This window comes from Ursus maritimus, unplaced genomic scaffold, assembly GCF_017311325.1.
Source record: "Ursus maritimus isolate PB19 unplaced genomic scaffold, ASM1731132v1 scaffold_19, whole genome shotgun sequence".
Taxonomy (NCBI): Eukaryota; Metazoa; Chordata; class Mammalia; order Carnivora; family Ursidae; genus Ursus; species Ursus maritimus.
Genome location: NW_024424341.1, coordinates 46,947,209 through 46,963,510, shown reverse-complemented (window position 1 = coordinate 46,963,510; position 16,302 = coordinate 46,947,209). Strand labels below are relative to the sequence as shown.

Below are 16,302 nucleotides of genomic sequence, written 5' to 3'. Positions count from 1 at the left end.
GCTACTGTCACTTTAACTGCAGAGATGGGGCAATTACAGAGTTCAGGCAAAGAGCAGTGAAGTCATGCGTCTAAATCCCTATGCAGCTTAAGGGCAGATGGGGACTTGAAAATGCCAGGTGCTAGGAACAGAAGCACGCTTTGAACCACCGAGCAACACCAAAAATGTGGTCATGGTGCTTTTCAGATCACCCAGACATATCTTTCTATTGCTTTTCCATTTGGTGTCAGATTGGTGGTGACATCATCATTTTGATCTTACACGTTTCCATGTACATAGATTTATCCTATAGCCAATGCCAATTATGAATGAATATTCAGAAATCTTATGAAAAGCAGAGGTACGGATTGCAGGTTAATACCCCAGCAGCCTGCCCCAGGACGAGCACATTTAATGAACGGAAGAACGGCTTGCAATTAGGAGGGCAAAAAAAAAGAGAAAAAGGATCTGTTTGCTTTTATGCCAGGAACAAAACACAATGTCACCTACTGCAGGAAACTTGGAAAAAACTCATGCCGGACCCTAAATTATAGGACATGAAACAACACTATATGGTAAATAGCACAGACTAAAAAAACTACATCTTTAATTCTTTTCAGATCATACACTTATTAACTTATTCATACCAAGTTCATAAAATTACTAGCAATGATGCATGGTTTTTGAAAAATAAAAACATGTAAGGGACATAGATGCAAAATTCAATCTCTAGGGTATGAAACCATGTACATTTTATGAATTGCAGTAGTGAATATTTTGAATCAATATTAGAATATTTTTAAACCAAATAAAATATAAGATAATTTCAATCCTGACAGCTACTATCTGAAACTCATAAAGTTACCCTTTCCTTAACGATCTGTCCCTAACCTCAAGAAGGAAGTCCTACCACAACCAACAGACCACCGCTGCATTCAGCAGAAGCACAATTACTGTCTCCATTAATTGCATGAGACACCGGAGCTGAAGAAAACATTTCTATTCGAGCAACTGTAACTTGAACACACTGACTCTGCATGGGATTACGTGGTCCACACAGGAATTCATCCTGTGATTACAAGCCCGAATGTGTTACGAGCACAAGTCTGGGAATCCTGCAATTGAGGCTCTGAGTCCTGTAAGGTAGACAGAGGGCAGGTTGATCTCAGAACTATGATCCCTGAGCACTTTAAAAATCAGGTTTCATTAAATGACTGTCATGGTCAGTTACACGGACATTAACGCAGGGGCCACCATCACTGGGTGACGTGAAGGACTTCGTCTGCCTCATTAGCTTAGCTGACGCCCCAGGAATTATTCCTGCCTCTGTGTGGCTAGGACCGTAGACCGAGGTCAAACCCAGAAGCAGCCCCTTTTCTAATACAACCACTTACCCGGACTTCTGACAGCCAGGCTTTCATGGTAAACTCTGCCTGTCCGTGGGAGGCACGCTTCTCTCCGCGGTGAGGACGGTGGGCTGACGTGAAGTTCTCACCAGCCGGTGCAGGTGAGGGGAGGAGGCAGCCAGACCCTGAGATATGGGTTCAGGATCCTGTGACCGCACCTGCCCCTCAGGACCGCACTTGTCCTCTCTCCCACAGCAGCAATCAGAGAGCGGGCTGGGAGGGAGAAAGTTTCCGGGAACCTTTTTCCAGTTGCTAATTAAAAAAAAAAAAATGAACCAAACAAAACAATTACACGTTTCCTTTCAGTGGCTCCCAAGGGAGCTTTGGAGTGTTCGAGCAAGTCTCTTCCTCTGTCATCCCTCCAGGCAGACCCTGGCAAACGTTGGCGCATTTGAAGACCATCATCGCAACTCTGGACTGACGTGGGCAGGAAACTCTGGGGTCTGACAGGTCAGGAGGCACAGCCGTCTCCCTGCATTCGCAGAGAACTTCCCTAGGAAGTCATTCTGCCAAGAAAACATGTTCTTTCCTTCTCTTCACACTGTCGTGTGCACCAACACCTAAGCTATGAGCAGAGACAAAAATGAGACAGGCATCACCTGAGGATTTCCCGACACACGCAAGCAAACGCCATCCATGACACCGATGTTTCACGTTAGAAATCACTGGATTTCTCTGCACCGCTATGTTCCAATGTTGAGTCTCTGCATGATTCAATGTCAACTAATACAGGTGTTTTGTAGGAAAGTGAACAGCAATACTGACTCTTGCTCGTGACAGGAAGTAGCAGCAGGACAGTGTCCGTGGAAGAAAGAGGGAAGGCTCACAAGAGCCCCTCATACACAGAAGCAGGAGGGTCAATCTTGTAAGAGGCAGACTGTACTCTTTCAACCACCAGTTAACCCCCGCAACTTAAATCAAGAGCAGTGAAGGATTCCCATAGTTCTCACCACTTGATTTTCTTCCCAGAATTGTTACCAGTAAGCACTGGGTGAAATCCTACTGGGCAGGGTCCAGGCACTCCCACTGCTCCTGGGAGGAATCTTTGGCCACATCCCTGAATGTCAACCATCGCTGAAATAAATACTACATTTACCATGCGACCACTGGGCAGACTGTGTAATTTTACCTAAGAGACGATTCAGAGAACTGGTTCTGACTTAGGTGAGTGGTCGGAATTACACGCTAAGAGGACTGGACACAAAATCATTCCATGATGTTCTCCCTAATTCGGAGGAAAGAGGAGGGCGTAAGGTTCACCAAACCCCGAGAAAGACTACCCTTAGGGCATCCACACGGGCATCCACACGGGCATCCACAGTTCTGTTCGGCTGCTCTATTTACATCATACGTAAGTTGTGCATCTTTCTCAATGGGACTCACGGTGAGTCGGAAGCATACTTCTCAAGAATTTAACGTACACAACCACAACCTGGAGATCTTGTTAACATACAGGCTCTGATGCTGTTCTGGGGCAGGGCCCGAGTTTCTGCGTTTCTAACAAGTTCACCAAGTGTTGCCAACGCCTCTGGTCCAAGGGCCGCACTTCTGAACAGCAAAGAGGTAAAATGCTGAGGAAATAATCACATGTCACTTAGAGCAGTAATACAGAAACTACACAATCTAATATATGGCCACCATCTTTTTTGAGTATTTCCCTAGGTATTATTCAAAGAGCTTTCACACATTAATTTCATAAATGAAATTGATAAATTTCAAAAATAATCTATGAGACTAATACTCTTCCACTTTTATGAGACTCTTATGTCAAACATCCAGTGAACGGAAGGGCCTGGGATTTAACCCCATTTCTGAGATGTAGAATTTGTCCAAAAGGAACACATTGGTCAATGTATGGAACGATGCAAAAAGAATATTCTGACAGGTTTTCTAAGTGAGAGGAGTAAAGAAGGTAACATCACACTTGGGGCACCTGATGGTTCAGTCGTGACGCGGTGCCTTCACCTCAGGTCATGATCCTGGGGTCCTGGGATCCAGCCCCGCATCGGGCTACCTGCTCAGTGGCAGTCTGCTTCTCCCTCAACCTCTGCTGATCCCCCTGCTTGTGCTCACTCTCTCTGTCAGATAAACAATGAAATCTTAATAAAAAAAACAAAACAACAAAAAAAAAACCTTTACAGATGGGTGCTGACTGGGTCAGTCAGCAAAGCATGGGACTCTTCACCTCGGGGTTGTGAGTTTCGGCCCCACATTTCGTACTATTACTTACAAATAAGATCCTTATGATCCAGCAATTGCACTACTGGGTATTTACCCCAAAGATACAGACGTAGTGAAGAGAAGGGCCATATGCACCCCAATGTTCATAACGGCATTGTCCACAATAGCTAAATTGTGGAAGGAGTTGAGATGCCCTTCAACAGATGACTGGATTAAGAAGATGTGGTCCAGGGGCGCCTGGGTGGTGCAGTCGTTAAGCGTCTGCCTTCGGCTCAGGGCTTGATCCCAGCGTTCTGGGATCGAGCCCCACATCAGGCTCCTCTGATAGGAGCCTGCTTCTTCCTCTCCTACTCCCCTTGCTTGTGTTCCCTCTCTCGCTGGCTGTCTCTGTCAAATAAATAAATAAAATCTTAAAAAAAAAACCTGCTTATTTAAAAAAAAAAAAGATGTGGTCCACAGTGGTGCTAAGATGGCGGAGAAGTAGGGGTCCCCTTTTTCAGCTGGTCCCCTGAGTTGAGCTGGATAGGTACCAGACCATCCTGAACACCCACGGAATCAGCCTGAGACACAGGAAGATACATCTGGATCTCTACAAATGAACATCTCCAGCGCTGAGTATTGAGGTATGAAGCGGGGAGCCATGAAACCGCAAACAGATATCAGAAGATAAACGGAAGGGGGAGGGAGCCGCCGCGTTCCAGCGCTGGGAAGCGGTGGCCACCTGCACGGGAGAGCGCCGGACTCGAGGACGGCACCCTCGAGAGAGCAGACTGAGACAGTGAACCGAGAGTGCGCGCTACCAGACTGAAAACTGGAGCCCCGGAGAGTGTGCGAACCACACTGAACCGGAGCTCTGGAGCACGCGGGGGCGGCTGGCGGCTGGCGGTGTTAGAAACACAAAGGACAGAGACGTGCCAGCCCTGGAAGTGAGGGCTGGGACACCGGCTGTGGGGCACACATCCCGGGACGCTGCACAGTTTTTAGCAGCACCAACAGAAACAGAGTTAAAGTGGCCAGAAAAGCTCAGTGGAGAGCGGACTGCGATCCCTCTGTTCTGAGACAGAGGCTGGGATTTGGCCACTGCTGCTCTCTCAGAAGAGGCACAGAAAACCGCCAGGGAAAGCTGCCAGAGAACAAAAGCCCGGAAATACAGGCTCACAGTGTGCCCAACCGCATCCCCCCTCGCAGGGGTCACAGAGACTCTAACCAAAGAGGGTTACCTGAGTATCGGTGCAGCAGGCCCCCGCCCCAGAAGGCAGGCTGACAAATCAAGAAGCCCACATCCCTAAGGTCCCTAAAAAACAAGTGCACACTGCCTGGGTCCTGGTCAATAATTTGGGCTCTGGGCAACCCCGCAAACTCTCCTCATCAGAATGACGAGAAGGAGAAATCCTCCCCCAGCAAACAAAGGATAAAGAGTCTGTGGCCTTTGTCACAGAACTGATGGATATGGATATAACCAAATTATCAGAAATGGAGTTCAGAGTAACAATGGTCAAGATGATGTGTAGACTTGAAAAAAATATTGACGAAAATATTAACGAGAATATACAATCTCTAAGGGCGGAAATGAGAGTGAATCTGGCAGAAATTAAAAATGCTATGAATCCAATGCAGTCAAAACTAGATGCTCTGACGGCCAGGGTAAACGAGGCAGAAGAGCAAATGAGTGAACTGGAGGATGGGTTAGTAGAAGAGAAAGCTAAAACAGAAACTTGGCTCAAAAAAAATCCAATCTCAAGAATGTAGGTTACGGGGGCGCCTGGGTAGCGCAGTTGTTAGGCGTCTGCCTTCGGCTCAGGGCGTGATCCCAGGGTCCTGGGATTGAGCCCCGCATCAGGCTCCTCTGCTGGGAGCCTGCTTCTTCCTCTCCCACTCCCCGTGCTGTGTTCCCTCTCTCGCTGGCTGTCTCTCTCTGTCAAATAAATAATAAAATCTTAAAAAAAAAAAAAAAATATGATCCTCCCAGAAAATCATTTTTGACAAAATACAGCATCCTTTCCTGATTAAAACCCTTCAGAGTGTAGGGATAGAGGGTACTTTCCTCAATCTCATAAAAACCATCTATGAAAACCTACAGCAAATATCATTCTCAATGGGGAAAAGCTGGAAGCCTTTCCCTTAAAATCAGGGACACGACAAGGGTGCCCACTCTCGCCACTATTACTCAACATAGTACTAGAAGTCCTTACAACAGCAATCAGACAACAAAAAGGGATCAAAGGTATCCACATCGGCAAAGAGGAAGTCAAAATGTCTCTCTTCGCAGATGACATGATACTCTATATGGAAAACCCAAAAGAATCCACCCCCAAACTACTAGAAGTTATAGAGAAATTCAGTAATGTGGCGGGATACAAAATCAATGCTCAGCAATCAGTTGCATGTCTATACACGAACAATGAGACTGAAGAAAGAGAAATTAGGGAATCCATCCCATTTACAATAGCACCAAAAATTATACCTTATCTCGGAATTCACTTAACCAGAGACATAAAGGATCCATATTCTAGAAACTACAAATCCCTCTTGAAAGACATTGAAGAAGACACAAAAAGATGGAAAAATATTCCATGCTCATGGATCGGAAGAATGAACATAGTTAAAGTGTCCACGCTACCCAGAGCAATCTACACTTTCAATGCCATCCCGATCAAAATACCAATGACATTTTTCAAAGAAGTGGAACAAACAGCCCTTAAATATGTGTGGAACCAGAAAAGGCCCCGAATCACCAAGGAAGTGTTGAAAAGGAAAAACAAAGCTGGGGGCATCACAATGCCGGATTTCAAGCTGTACTACAAAGCTGTGATCACAAAGACAGCATGGTACTGGCACAAAAACAGACACATAGACCAATGGAACAGAATAGAGGACGCAGAAATGGAACCTCGCCTCTTTGGGGAACTAATCTTTGATAAAGCAGGAAAAAACATCCAGTGGAAAAAGAGAGTCTCTTCAATAAATAGTGCTGGGAAAATTGGACAGCTCCATGCAAAAGAATGAAACTTGACCACTCTCTCCCACCATACACAAAGATAAACTCCAAATGGATGAAAGGCCTTGATGTGAGACAGGAATCCATCAAAATCCTAGAGGAGAACATAGGCAGCAACCTCTACAACATCGGCCACAGCAACATTTTCATGACACATCTCCATAGGCAAGAGAAACAAAAGAAAAAATAAACTTGTGGGACTTCATCAAGATAAAAAGCTTCTGCACAGCCAAGGAAACAGTCAAAACAACTAAGAGGCAGCCCACGGAATGGGAGAAGATATTTGTAAATGACACTACAGATAAAAGACTGGTATCCAAGATCTACAAAGAACTTCTCAAACTCAATACACAAGAAACAAATGAACAAATCATAAAATGGGCAGAAGATATGAATAGACACTTTTCCAATGACGACATACAAATGCCTAACAGACATGAAAAAATGTTCAAAATCATTAGCCATCAGGGAAATTCAAATCAAAACCACACTAACATACCACCTTACGCCAGTTAGAATGGCAAAAATCAACAAGACAGGAAACAGCAATTGCTGAAGAGGATGTGGAGAAAGGGGATCCCTCCTATTACTGTTGGTGGGAATGCAGGTTGGTGCAGCCACTCTGGAAAAACAGTGTGGAGGTCCCTTAAAAAGTTAAAATTGAGCTACCCCATGACTCCAGCCATTGCACTACTGGGTATTAACCCCAAAGATACAGACGAGTGAAGAGAAGGGGCCATATGCACCCCAATGTTCGGCAACAGCGTTATCCACAAATAGCCAAATCATCATGGAAGGAACCGAGATGCCCTTCAACAGATGACTTGGATTGAGAAGCCATGGTCCATCTATACAATGGAATATTACTCAGCTATCAGAAAGAACTATTTCTCAACATTTTGCTGCAACATGGATGGCACTGGAGGAGATAATGCTATGAAATAAGTCAAGCAGAGAAAGACAATTATCATATGATTTCTCTCATCTATTGAACATAAGAACTAGGAAGATTGGTAGGGAAGAAAGAGATAAAGAAAGGGGGGGTAATCAGAAGGGGGAGTGAAGCATGGGAGACTATGGACTCTGAGAAATAAACTGAGGGCTTCAGAGGGGGGGAGGGGGGGCTGGGGGAAATGGATACACTCCTGGCAATGGGTAGTAAGGGAGGGCACATATTGCATGGTGCACTGGGTGTTATAAGCAACTAATGAATCATCGAACTTGCATCAGAAACCAGGGATGTACTGTATGGTGACTAACATAACGCAATAAAAACATTAAAAAAATAATAATATGCCTGGGTGGCGCAGTCGTTGCCGCCTGCCTTTGGCTCAGGCAGGATCCCGTGTTCTGGGATCAAGCCCCACATCAGGCTCTCCGCTTAGAGCCTTGCTTCTTTCTCTCCCACTCCTCCGCTTGTGCTCCTCTCTCACTGGCTGTCTCTCTCTATCAAATAAATAAATAAAATCTTAAAATAATAATAATAATAATAAATTTTAAAAAAAGAAGCCGTGGTCCATATATACAATGGAATATTACTCAGCCATCAAAAAGAATGATTTCTCAACTTTTGCTGCAAACATGGATGGGATCGGAAGAGATACTGCTAACCGAAATAAGTCAAGCAGAGAAAGACAATTATCATATAAGAGTCCACTCATTTATGGAACATAAGAAATAGGAAAATCGGTAAGAGAAGAAAGGGAAGAAGAAAGGGGGTAAACAGAAGGGGGAATGAAGCATGACAGACTATGGACTCTGGGAAACAAACTGAGGGCTTCAGAGGGGAGGGGGTGGGGTAATGGGATAGACCGGTGATGGGTAGTAAGGAGGGCACGTATTGCATGGTGCACTGGATGTTATATGCAAGTAATGAATCATGGAACTTTACATCAAACACTAGGGATGTACTGTATGGTGACTAACATAATATAATAAAAAATATTTTTAAAAAAACCACACTGAGATACCACCTTACACCAGTTAGAATGGCAAAAATTGGGGCGCCTGGGTGGCACAGCGGTTAAGCGTCTGCCTTCAGCTCAGGGCGTGATCCCAGCGTTCTGGGATCGAGTCCCACATCGGGCTCCTCCGCTATGAGCCTGCTTCTTCCTCTCCCACTCCCTGCTTGTGTCCTCTCGCTGGCTGTCTCTATCTCTGTCAAATAAATAAATAAAATCTTTAAAAAAAAAAAAAAGAATGGCAAAAATTGACAAGGCAAGAAACAACAATTGTTGGAGAGGATGTGGAGAAAGGGGATCCCTCCTACATTGTTGGTGGGAATGCAAGTTGGTACAGCCACTCTAGAAAACAGTGTGGAGGTCCCCTAAAAAGCTAAATTGAGCTACCCTATGATCCAGCCATTGCACTACTGGGTATTTACCCCAAAGATACAGACGTAGTGAAGAGAAGGGCCATATGCAACTCCCAATGTTACAGCAGCATATCCACAATAGCTAAATCGTGGAAGGAGCGGATGCCCTTCAACAGATGACTGGATTAAGAAGATGTGGTCCATATATATAATGGAATATTACTCAGCTATCAAAAGAATCATTTCTCAACATTTGCTGCAACATGGACGGCACTGGAGGAGATAATGCTAGTGAAATAAGTCCAGCAGAGAAAGTCAATTATCATATGGTTTCTCTCATCTGTGGAACATAAGAACTAGGAAGACCGGTAGGAGAAGAAAGGGATAAGGAAGGGGGGGTAATCAGAAGGGGGAATGAAGCATGAGAGACTATGGACTCTGAGAAACAAACTGAGGGGTCTAGAGGGAGAGGGGTGGGGAATGGGATAGGCTGGTGATGGGTAGTAAGGAGGGCACTCTTACAGGCGGTGCACTGACTGTTATACGCAAGTAATAAGTCATGGAACCTTATATCAAAAACTAGGGATGTACTGTACGTATGGTGACTAACATAATATATTAAAAATATATTATTATTAAAAAAAGATGTGGCCCATATATACAATGGAATATTACTCAGCCTTCAAAAAGAACGATATACAACATTTTCAGCAACGTGGACAGGTTGGAGGAGATTACAGCTTAAGCGAAATAAGTCAAGAAGCAGAGAAATACAATGACCATATGGTTTCACCATTTATGGAACATAAGAAGTAGGAAGATCGGTAGAGAATGAAGGGAAGAATAGGGGGCGTAAGCAGAAGGGGGAATGAACCATGAGAGACTGTGGAATCTGGGAAACAAACTGAGGCTTCAGAGGGAGGGAGTGGGGATTGGGATAGGCCGGTGATGGGTATTAAGGAGGGCAATATATTGCATGAAGAACTGGGTATTATGCGCAAAATAATGAATCATGGAATTTTGCCTCAAAAATTAAGGATGTACTGTATGGTGACTAACAATAATAATAAATTATTAAAAATATTTAAGAAAACAAAAATAAAATAAATCCTTAAAAATAATAATAAATAAATGTCAAATTCAAAAGCAAAGACTAGAAAGTTGGTTGCCAGGGGCTCAGGGTGGGTGGAATGAGGACATCTTGGATCGAGTTTCAGCTACGCAGGATGAATCAGTTCTGGGGGTTATAATGTACAGCATGGTGGGTATAGATTATACTTTCTCAGAAACTTGAATTGGCTAAGAGACTAGATCTTAATGCTCTCACCACACATATCCTGTTCTGCTTCCCTGAGCCTGCCCAGTAGAAGCTACTTCCCAGAATTCATATAATTTTGTATCTATTTAAGACACTTCCGGGCACCTGGCTGGCTCAGTTGAAGAGCATGTGACTCATCAACCTCAGGTTGTGAGTTGGAGCCCCATGTTAAGTGTAGATATTTTTAAAAACTTGGAGGGAGGGGAGGTGGGTGAGGAGGGAGGGAGGAGGAGAATGAAGGAAGGAAGGAAGGAAGGAAGGATAGGAAGGAAGGAAGGAAGGAAGGAAGGACGGACGGGCTGGAAGAAATGGAAAGAGAAAGAAAAGAAAGGAAATGACATTCCATGTCCTTGAAAATAGGAAGCAATTTAATAGAAACCTGTTCTAAAGTAATGATATATTGAAACTATTTCATTCCCTAAAAAGGGAAAAGAAATACAAATAATGATGATGATGATAACAGAATTGTTTTCTGTGGATGTCCCACTGGGTGACATCAGAACTCCCACCACCCACAGAGCTGGCCCCAATGAACTCTAACTTCCTATAGCACCAGCGCTTCCTGCACTGACTCTCCGGTCTCCAATTCAACCCTTCTAATCCTTTGCTCAAGAATAACAGTTCGTGAGGAGAAACCAGGACTGCTTCACTCCTGTTTCTTACAGGACCCTATGAAATAAAAAGAATCCTCCTCTCACTGTTGGCTCTCTTCACCACAGACCAGGAAACTGGATGGCAACCCCACCTGGGCTCCAGCCCCTGAGCACCCTACCGGGGAACAGTTGCAACAGTTCAGATCTGTCAAACTGCCATCAGCGCCATCTGGGAGACCCAGGGCACAGGGGAGACCTAGAGTCCAGGAGGCTATGCTGATGACGGAGAGCACGGCAACAAACAGGACACGGAAAAATGCACTGGGGACAGATGTGGTGCAGACCAGGGCACGTGATTCGAGGCACGGGGAGGGTCGCAGGCCTGAGGGGGCACACATGAGGGTCAAAAGGTGCAATGGGGATAAAATACATCTGCAGGGGCTTAGGGGCGTAAGGGCAGAGATGAGTTACGAGCAGTGAAATCTGGGGAACACCAGGTGGTGGAACCATATGGGTGCCAGGTGTCACTGGCATGCAAGGCTGTAAGGGAGGAGAGAGTCCGTGCAGGAATGCAGGAGGCACAGCTGGGGCTTTAAATGCAGAGACAATATTCAGTGAAAGGGCTCATGTGAAGCGAGGCACGATAGCTGGTGGTGTCAGATCCTGGGGGTCTAAACCATGGTCACGAAAAGGGTGCAGGAGGAACGGACATTATAGACAACAGGAGTTCAATGAGAAAGTCCGACCGGTGGGCATCAGTGGACCAAAGCGACCCGAAAGGGCTGGGATGCATGGACAGGGAGTAAAAGCACCACAGTGAAGAATGGTGGGGGGGCGATGGGGGCAATCAACAGCTGAGGCTATCAACACATCAAGGACGCAATCCCTGGGATGTCATGCTGTAAACGGGGTCAGGATGGATACAGGAGGAGGGAGGAAGGTGGCATGGAGTCTGAAGGAAGTGAAAGTGTTGGACGGATCATGAATTCTTTGTGATAGAGAACTCCAAGAGGGCACACACTGGAGGCAATGTGGCAGACGAGCTATCTAGAAAGGCTGGGCAGGAGAGCAGGGCGCAGAAGTCAGGGAGATGAGGAGAGACAGGAGATGAAGGCCATGGGACTCCATCACGCTCACCCGACTGCCAGGTGGAGGTCCTAATTGTGGGGGGAAACGGAGGTAGGAGAGGAGGGATGGCTGAAAGTCATAATCGGTTGTGAGTAATTCATTCCCCACTGATTTCCCATTTATATTTGTCTTCATCTATTATTGGATTTTTCTTTAATTTCAGGTTATGAGACACAAATCTTACATACAAAAATAACCCTAAAACTCCTTAATCTGAGTAGACAGCTTAGAGCTAGCTGCAAGTAGAACTTGGGGGAATGACCTGGGCCTTCTCTCTCCTCTTTGGGGATGCCAGACAGAGTGACTCGGTGGGTCTGGCAGGATGTGTTTATTGGTACTTCTGATGCTTAAAGGTGACGGAATAAATATCTATACCGGCCTCCGAGCCCCGCTTATGCCTTGACTCTCTTATGCCTCTAAACCTGATAGGATGAAAACCTCTTTATTTATTGTGGGATTCTAAAACATAACACATGCTTTAAGAAAATAAACATAGACACACACAGCACATTTTAGTCTTCTGTTTTTCCTTTCTTTCCCGTAGAAGAAGCTATCCCAGGAAGTCACCATTAGTAATATTTCTGTGGATATATTTCAATATTGTAAGATATTTTTGCCTCAAAACAATTACATGCATGTTTCATTATAAAATATGTAAGGAATAAATAAATGTAAGTCCCCATGAATTACCCCTTGCCCAATACCAGTTTCATCTACAAATGGACTACAATTTTCACTGCCTTCAGAGTTAATCCATCCTTTTTTATGGAATTTGGGATGTTTTCCTAACATACATGAACACTTTCTGTACTGATATCAATATTATATGCTATTATTGTCACACTGGGCTTACTTCCCAATCAAACTGCTCTCCTCATTTGGAGACTTGAACCTTTAGACAGAATCTGAAGGTGTATTTCTTGGTGGTAGGGTGTCTCCTGCCTCACATTCAAGGCAAAGACATGGCAGGTTACTGCCTACTGCAGGTGGGGGGTTGCAGGTGCAAATGACATGGAAAATACAACTTACCGACAGGGAACAGTTCAGGAAACTTTTAGTACGCCCCTGGTACAGCAACAATACTATCTCCTTATAAAGCTGAGATGATTCATTAAGTCCTCCTATTGGTGAACGCTGAACGTCCCAGAAAAAGAGTGAGCCAAGGGGAGTTGGGGACACTACTTTCTCGGGTGATTGATAGGTTGGGAAAAGATTTCTTTAAAAGAAGAAAACACCATGGGATGCCCGGGTGGCTCAGTTGGTTAAGCATCTGCCTTGGGCTCAGGTCATGACCCCGGGGTCCTGGGATGGAGTCCCGCATGGAGTTCCCTCCAAGCAGGGAGCTGGCTTCTCCCTCTCCTGCTCCCCCTGCTTGTGCACTCTTTCTCAAATAAATAAAACCTTCATAAAAAAAAAACAAAACACCTCAACTAGAAAGGAGGAAACAACAAATTAGATGAAAATTAAGAGTTTGTCCTCATGAAAAGGCACCTAGATAGAGACACACACGGATAGATGGATGGATGGATGGATGGATGGACGGACGGACGGACAGACAGAACCAGTACCAAGAATAGATATATTCTACATGTAGAAATATCTCCTGTAAATCAATAAGAGAAAGAGAGGCAACACAACTGAAAACAAATGGGTAAAATAAACCAAAAGACACACAAAACAACGATTTACTAAGGCATAGATATGAAAAGATGTTCAAGTTCCTGTCTCATCAAGAAAATGGAAAGACAGTCACCGCCTGGTGGTACCATCACACAACAATTCAGAACAATAAACCAAAAAGCAACTAAACGGAGAATCCCATCCACAGGCGTTGGGGTCAAGTTCACGCACACGCTTTGGGAGACTGTCTGGCAATCTGTCCCGAAGCCAAACAGATGGAAAACCTGAGACCCAGCAGTATCACTACTCCGCATACACCTGAAAACACCCCGCGCATCTCAGCACACACTCTAGAATTTACAATATCGGCGTCATTCTAACAGCGCCAAGTGCAAAGATCACCCGTGTACTTCATCAGCATAGCGGCTAACTTGTCTGATTTTCAGACCATGAGATCCACTCGCCAGCGCCAGAAATGATCAATAACACACGGAATAGTTACCAATAAAATCACAAACGCATGCAATTGAACCGTGAAAATACAAAGAGTTCATGCTACAGGATTCCTTTTGTATCAGAGGACAAACGAGGTCAGAGATTTACATGTGAGACGTCCCGTGGGTGCCCCTGGAAGATGGTGCCTGGGAGGGGTCAGCGCAGGAGGGCTTCCCTGCCAGCCTGGCCGTGGGTTCTGAGGCACAGAGGGGCGTGCGCGCGTGACACATCACAGAGCTATCCGCTTCGGATCCGCTGCGATGCGTGATTCATTTTTAAAGTACAGATCAACAATAAGAAAGTTGTGAGCATCCGAACAGACTGGTGTCATTGCTCCCCGATGTTGCTCACGGCAGAAGCTAAAGCATCCGATATTGTCACCCATTCGCTTCTTAAAGAATGTTGCAATATCCAGGTTAAAAACCAAGAGATATTTAGCACCAGAGCAAAATTTACTTGGAATGGATTTTAAGTTCAGAACAGATGTCAGAATACCACCCAGTAAATCAATAAATCCTTAATCCCAAATATAGTCATTATTTTCAACACATATAATTATTCCTATTAAAGTTTCGAACTTTGACCACGCTAGATTTTTTTTTCCCCAGCACACAGCTAAAATAGAATGAAGGTAGAAAACATGGAGGACACATTCCATGTGTAATGATAAACAACAAACCAGGAAGGTGATATGTAAATACCAAATACACGTGAAGCTGTTGGTCATTGTCGTCTTTAATACTATTTCTCATATTTTACTGCACACTTTCCATATTATTGCTTAAGGGCTGAGAAACATAGTGTAATTACACGCGTGTATCTAGATCACTCCTGCACTATACGCAAGGCGCGGTTCGCACACGCACTGCAATGTACCAGTGATGTGTGCCTCTGCCCCCTCATAATGTGCCCCGTGCATAACTGTCCATCTATGGGGAATCCTATCAACTGGATAATAACGAGGATCCTATCAATCCCATCAACCTATGGGCAATGAGTGAGTTAACAACGGAATATTGTGGGAAATAAAAACACATTTCCAATAAGGTGAGGGAATTTTTTTAAAAGATTTATGTCTTTGAAAGAGAGCACAAGCAGCAGGAGGACAGAGAGAGACGGAGAAGCAGGCTCCCCTCTGAGCACCGAGCCCGGGACAGGACCTCGATCCCAGGACCCTGAGATCATGACCTGAGCTGAAGGCAGACGCCCATCAACAGAGCCCCAAGCGGCCCCACGATGTCATTGCTTTGTCATTTCTTACTCCTTCTGCAGGCAAACCTGGGTCTGGACACTGTGGAGTCACCCGTGCGGTTCAGGAGCAGCTGCCAGGGCTGAGAGCAGGAAAACACATAGTGAAGAGCGCAGACAAGCTCACTCAGTAACCGACTGGCGCACTAAAAGCCAGACAAAGTTGACAAATTAAGGAGAGGGTATAAAAATACGGCGTGCTCACCAGGAGAAGGATGCTCTGGGTGGCTCTGGACTCCGAGGACTGGCGGAGACAGTGTTCGTGGGTGGAATGTGCCGGACCCGCTGCTTGTGCCTGTACAGGATGACAACTAGGCTGCCGCTGGCCCCGAGCATGAGCCCCAAAGAGAACACGTTAGTGATTGAGAGCCATGCTGTGAACAGCGAGGCTGTGGTCGTATTGTAAAGTACTGCACAACAGTACCCTAAATCCCTTTTCCTCGTGATGTTTGCATCGAACCCCCGCCAGTCACAGAGAGGGGAAAATGGTATTCATCAGTACGGTCAGGATCCATGTGGTGGTGGAGGGGACGGTACTTGGGAGCTTTCCCTTTCAGCACGGCTCCACCTGGAGTTCTGGGGGCTGACCGTGATGACCTGGAAGACACTCAGGAGGCAGGTGTGCCCATGGACACATTCCTGGCCACTCTCTGAACAAATGAAAGAAGGCTGCATCTTAAAGTCACTGCTGAATGTCTCAACCCAAAAGCTGCCAACCCGGGGGACAAGTAGAGAGAACGACTCAAGACGCTGGCAAACAGTCAGGTGCCTGAGGATGAGATCCGCGGCACTGCCTTGCACCCAGCAACGTGGAGGAGGACATAACGCACAGAAGAGAGAAGTTCCTCAGGACTCCCAGCACAGTCTGTGATAAGATGATCACGCCCACCGCCAGATCCCTCGTGGCCATCCTGTCGCTTCTCAGGGACTGATGTGCACTTCACAGCCACTGGAGCCTGTGTGGAAAGCAGACCGAGCTGACTTCAGACTGTCACCTGAATCCCAGTATTCTCCACTGACTA

At 45.5% G+C, this 16,302-nt stretch overlaps 1 pseudogene; it reads right to left on the bottom strand.

The window, feature by feature from the left end:
• The window catches only part of LOC121103531, a 17,948-nt pseudogene extending 1,758 nt beyond the window's left edge, over positions 1-16,190 (bottom strand).
• Between the last annotated feature and the right edge of the window lie 112 nt (positions 16,191-16,302).